This window comes from Anomaloglossus baeobatrachus, chromosome 5 (genome assembly GCF_048569485.1).
Source record: "Anomaloglossus baeobatrachus isolate aAnoBae1 chromosome 5, aAnoBae1.hap1, whole genome shotgun sequence".
NCBI classification, from domain to species: domain Eukaryota; kingdom Metazoa; phylum Chordata; class Amphibia; order Anura; family Aromobatidae; genus Anomaloglossus; species Anomaloglossus baeobatrachus.
In genome coordinates, this window is record NC_134357.1 from 473,058,209 (window position 1) to 473,064,476 (window position 6,268).

General features: G+C 40.1%; 1 pseudogene; it reads right to left on the bottom strand.

The window, feature by feature from the left end:
* Positions 1 to 4,038: 4,038 nt before the first annotated feature.
* Positions 4,039 to 5,826, bottom strand: LOC142310350 (zinc finger BED domain-containing protein 5-like; annotated as a pseudogene).
* Positions 5,827 to 6,268: the final 442 nt, after the last annotated feature.

Below are 6,268 nucleotides of genomic sequence, written 5' to 3' on the forward strand. Positions count from 1 at the left end.
CATCGATCCCATTCTTCGGAACTACTTGCCTGATAGACCATCAGTCGCGGCCCGTAAGGCTAGAAATCTGAAAGATATACTAACGTCTAGCCACTATGACAAGAAGGATAAAGCTGTTCTCCATTTGTGTCCTCCTCCTCCTCCTCCCTGAGGTATAGATTTGGCTGCTCACCCTGCGGTTCGTGTATTGCATGCCCCAATATTGAAATAGCGACTGACTTTACCTCTTCTGGTGGGAAAGTCTTCCCGATTAAGAGAAAAATTAATTGCCTCTCCAAGGTTGTGGTTTATTATGCTAGGTGCCCATGTCCTCTCATCTACGTCGGCCTGACCACACGGGCCTTGAAGGTCCGTGTGAGAGAGCATGTTCGTGACATCCAGGCTGCCGTAGATGAGGTGGACATTGAGGGCCTTAAAACAATACCGAGGCATTTTAAGCAATACCATCATTGTAACCACACCTTACTGAAGGTACGAGGGATAGATCAGATCATAACTGGGGTTCGAGGCGGCAATATTAGCCGACTCCTTGCACAACGCGAAACGGAGTGGATATGGACTCTGAAAACTCTGCAGCCAGATGGGCTCAATGAACATTTAAGCTTTGTGCCCTTTTTGTTATTTATTGTTGAGATGGCAGCCCCCCCCCCCTTTTTGCCTCTGGGTACAGGGGTATGACCATAATACATATTTTGTACTGTATCTCTGTCCACTAGATGTCAGCATATACCCGTAAACATCCCTGAACGAACATATGGCCATTAAAGATAACATCGGCAAGGTGAATCACCTAATATATAAAAGGCCAACTACTAAATTATGCTTACATATGCAAGGTTCAGATACTGGATGTCAGAGGGGTACAAGAGGGTCCCGCAGACCACAATCGTAGAAGCTAAAGTAGGGTAGCTAGGTAGAGGAAATTTAGGGTTTAAAAGAAGAAACAACAAAAGGGAACCGTGAGAAGAGTGATTGGTCCAAGTAGACTCCAAATGTAACTATGATAGCAAATTTTCACTGGCTAGCCAATAAACACTTTTATAATATTAGTTTTATAGTAACTATTAAGATTTGGCAAACCATATCCAACTATGAACTTAAGTTTCATTAATGTACTGTTTTATAGTCTTGGCCTTTTTTGTTCTATACAAAATTATTTATTATTGATTGGAGTTTGGTTATATAATTAGATGGGATAATTAGAGGAATAGCTCTAAAGTAGTAAAGGATCTTGGGCAATACCAACATTTTAAAAGACATTATTTTGCCAAGCCATGTTACTCCTTAAAACAAGTTAGTAGTATCTTTTTGAGTAGGTTCAATAAGGTCTTCCATGTTTAATGCTAAGGAGTTAAAATCTGTAGTGATTTTTATTCCCAAGTAGGTAATGTACTTATCAACCCAAGTGAATTTAGGAAATTTGGCATTGAGGTCCTGCGCAGGCGCACTTTAATCTGCCCTGCTCAGGGCAGATCAAAGCATTGTAGTGCGCCTGCGCAGGACCCCAATGCTGGCGCGTTTGTATGATGTAGACATGTCATGCACTGCGGCTTCAAAGTAAGGAAGACCAAGATGACCGAAAGGGGAGGCGCTGGTCCCGGAGAACGGTGCCACCCATCCGACTGCTGTGCATCGGAGCAACCTTCTAGGTGACTATTATAAAGTGCTTTTTATGTTCTAAACAGCAGCCTGGGCTCTTATATACAGTATGTTAGAATGCTGTTTATAAGAGCCCAGTGGTGGTGGCCGCAGCTTATAGGTGAAAAATGGGGTGACAGGTTCCCTTTAAAAGAATTTGATAGGTATATATAAGTTTAACTGGGGTGCAAAGTTTATTTAAAGCAAAGTTTAAAAGGACAGAGGACCATCAAAATATCTTTTCCATGCGCACATTTCGCTTTCACAGTTTATGTATAATAGGCAAGTCTCCGCTTCAATTACCAATAAGAAAAGAATATTCTTTATTAAAGTTGCCAATAGCTTAAAAGTAGTGTTATGCTTTTACTGGTGGATTTTTATTAGTTATAATTGAGACCAGGTCTTTGATAGCCTGTTGCTATGATGATGATACTAATAGACGCTGTGCTGAACTTAAGATGGCCGCTGCTCGAGTTTCATCTTGCGACTTTCACCGTTAATGGAGCAGAAGTTATTCGCAGAAATTGATAAGTATTTGCTTTAATTGATGGATGTGCATATATGTCTAATGTCTTTTCTTTACTAAAGATGAGAGGAGGAATAACCGCACTACACCTAGGAACCGCCCCCTCTAGATCTCAGTCGCAGACCGGGAGCATTATAATTGTGGTAGAGTCTCATGACGGCTTCACTATGGGTAAAATCTCTTCTTTTATTAGACAACTATGGGGCCGGAGATGGTATACAGACAATATTTGATATAAATACTGAGTTAAAAGTTCGAACTGATTAGAGGCTTAACTAGGCAGGCCCTGTTATACATATAACAGCAGCAGTTGTGGGCACAGTAATGGAGGCGGCGGGGAGAAAGATCCCAGATCACTGACTTTAGATAGTTATTTCTCCAATGTGACAGGGTCCGATCCGCTCAGAAAAAGTATCAAAATGCTCCTCAGTATTTTTTTTAGAAATCTTGTCTTTCAAGTTTTTTGCGATGATCACACCATTAAATTTAAGGCAATTTCTTGCTTTGTATGATGACAGTTGTATCCCCGGGAAGTTGTGTCCTACATGTTCAACGGTCACCATGAGCCCCCGTTAAATCCAGTTGAAAGACAACACTAGTGATGTTTGTCCTTTTCTTCCACAGGACTTTTCAGAAGAAAATTCTTTAGGATCGTCATGTAGATGAAGAGTTTTTATGAAATATTTGCTATGATATGTAGAAGGCTTTAAAAGTCTTTTTATTCTTCTGCCCTTTCATAATTGAGGTTTTTCTGTTTGGAAATTAGACCCCAGACTTTAAAAGGCAGAAAATCTAATGCTCAGTTTTCTATGTAACTAGACCTAGTTTGGTCTCACTCAATAAAAAAAGGACACTGTAATATGACCCACCACCCTGGTTTGTAAAACCCAATAACACACAAGGAGAGGATAGAGGGAAGGAAGGGTAGGAGACGGACAAATAGTCCCTAAGTTCTCCCTATTGTTACTCCTACTTTGCTGCAGGGGTCAGCACCCTCTTAAATGCAAAAATGACATCCCTACTCAACGTTGGCTCCCCCTCTCTAAACATGGGTTAACTGGATGGATGGGGAAGGTGGGTGAGAACAATACCCTAAGAACACAATATACGTTCTAGGCACCAGATAAACAAGTCTGTGACAGACAATCTCACAGAATGTTTTAAGGAGCAAATAATAGGGAAATGCAATCCAGTTCTGATTTCGCCGCTACCTGGCCACAGAGGTCGGCACCCTCTTGTGGGAACTATAACACCCCGACTCAACGACGGCTGGTCTTAAGTGCCCTAGAACGGGGAATAACTAAATAACCCTATTTCATGCTCCACAAATAATTGTGACAAATAATCAGTTCATATATGGATACTTTCAATATACATTTCAGTGTCCATAAAAAATATTGTATATATTCTGCTATGTTCCACACTTGGAATGTATCGAAATTCCACTAGTGTGTTTATCATCCATAGACACAATTGATGTTATGGTGCAAGATACTCTAGTGCAGTGGTTCTCAACCTTTCTAATGCCGTGACCCCGCAATACAGTTCCTCATGTTGCGGTGACCCCCAACCCAAAAAATAATTTTGGTGGCTACTTTAAAACTGTAATTTTGCTAGTTATGATTCGGAATGTAAATATCTGATATGCATTATGTATTCTCATTGCTACAAATCAAACATAATTTAAAAAATCACAAAAACAATTATATGTTGAGAAATATTTATTACGAATTCCAATAAATAACATTTCACCATGGCATAGCATGGGTTTATATATAACAACAATTTTAAATAACATTTCACCATGGCATAGCATGGGTTTAAATATAACAGTAAACAACAGTGCAATATTTTGCTACAGTATGCTGCCAAATTCAGTGAGATCGTTGTGGTTGCTTCTTGCTTACCAATTCAGAAATTCTTGGGGCAGTCTTTGCAAGGGCACAGCGAAGATCATTTTCCACAACAAGTCTACTTCGGTATTTAGACTTGATTACCAGCAATCTTGAAAACCCTGTTTCGCAAAGATATGTTGTTGGAAAAGGAAGAAGAAGGCGCAGCACACTCTCAGACAGAATAGGACATAACTGTAAACTCTTAATCCAGAATTTTGTCAGTGGCATTGTAGAGAAATCTGTTCTCGCTGCATCATTGTTAATTAGGTCGATGAACTCTTCTTGCGCTGTCTCCGGAACATCTTCAACATTCACTGTGAATGGACTTCTGGCAAGTGCAAATGGGGTGTCAGGTAGATTAGGAAAGTATAATGAAATTTCCTCTGAAAGCATGTGCAAATGTTCTTTCACAGAAGTTATCATAATTTTGTTGTCTGGCTCAATGTCATGTTCCTCAAAGAAGGCAGATCATGTAGGAAACATGTAAATTTTATTTTTATCCAATTTATCTTTTCAAAGATGAAGTTTCATTTGGAATGATCTCATTTTTTCAGACAAATCGAGGCACGTTGCATTTGGTCCTTACAGGGATAAATTTAATGACAAAGATGTCCACCAAGTAATCTATTTTCTGCAGCTCAGTTATATCGCTAAACAGTGCTTCGAATTGCGGTCTTGCTTTCTGATTAAAAAAAAACGTTTTCAGTTCCTCACGAAGCTCAAAGACACGTTTTAAAACTTTTCCTCTTGACAACCATCTGACTTCAGTGTGAAATAACAGAGCATTGTTTGGCGCATCTAGATCGTTGCACAGTTGGCAAAACAGCCGACTGTTTAAGGCGCTCGACTTACCAAAATGTACACGTTATGACGCTTTTCATTACTTCTTGTAAATCTTGCAGCAGTGTCTTAGTCGCTAATATTTGGCAATGTATCATAGTGTGTTCCGATTGCTTTTGGCGATTCATTTTGTACCAAACGCTGAAATCCTGAGCGACGTCCTAGCATAGCAGGAGCGCCATCTGTGCATACACCGCAAACCTTTTCCCAGGAGATGTAATGCGATTTTAGAAAAGAACCAACTGCATCAAAAACATCATGTTCAGTTGTTGTTGTTTCAAGCGGTTTGCAAAAAAGAAACTCATCTTTAAAGTCGCCATCATTAATATACCTTGCGTAAACCAACAACTGTGCACAGTTTGCCACGTCTGTAGATTCGTCAAGCTGGATACTGAATATTGGTAGTGGTGCAGATTTAATTTCCTGGATCACCTGATCAAGAATATCAGCAGACATGTCCTCTATTCTTCTGTGGACAGTGTCATTAGATAAGGAAATTGCATTCAATTTCTGAACATATTCATTTCCAATTATCACTTGAACTATGTCTTTTACAGCTGGCAACAGTAAATCCTCACCAATGGTGTGAGGTTTCATAGCTCTGGCAATTCTGAGTGCCACCAAATATGACGCTTCAACAGCTGCTACATTGTGTTTATGGTACTGGCCACCAGTGTCAAATCTAGATTTCTTGAGTCCATCAGCTTTGCTTCTAAAATAGCTGATATCCTTGCTAGCAAAGAGTGGATGCTTGCTATCAAAATGCCGTTTTAGTTTGTTCGGCTTCATAGATTCAGCTGAGAGAACTTCACTAAAAACAACACATTGTGGTTTCTCAATTCCTGCTGTAATTATTGAGGTAAAACCATACTGCAAGAAATCCTTAGTGTATTTTCTTTTCTTAATATTCTTTTCTACACGATTCATTGTCATGAGACGGTTTGCTAAAGAAAAAATAAAAGATAGTCACGTCTAAAGAGTTTGTTAAAGTTTCCTATTATTTACTATTCCCTGTGTTGTCTTCTATTACACACCTGTTACTATGACCAGGGGGCCGTATTCACATGCTTAAAGCGCACCTGTCACCCTCCCTGGACCCTATGAAGCTGCTGCCATTACCTTGTGGGTGCAGTGAATAGCATCCTAATACATCTTTTCTTATCTTCTTCATCCTCAGGAATGCTCAGAAATTCATCTTTATAATCTTCTTGGCAGCTCCACAATCCATAACATCGCATTAAGTGTGTCCGGCGCCGGACACACGTAATGCGATGTTATGGATTGTGGAGCGTCCCCCCCCCCCCCCTTAATCAGGGCCGTCTTAACAGCGCACTGTCAGAGCACTGTCTCTTTATACACACACACACTG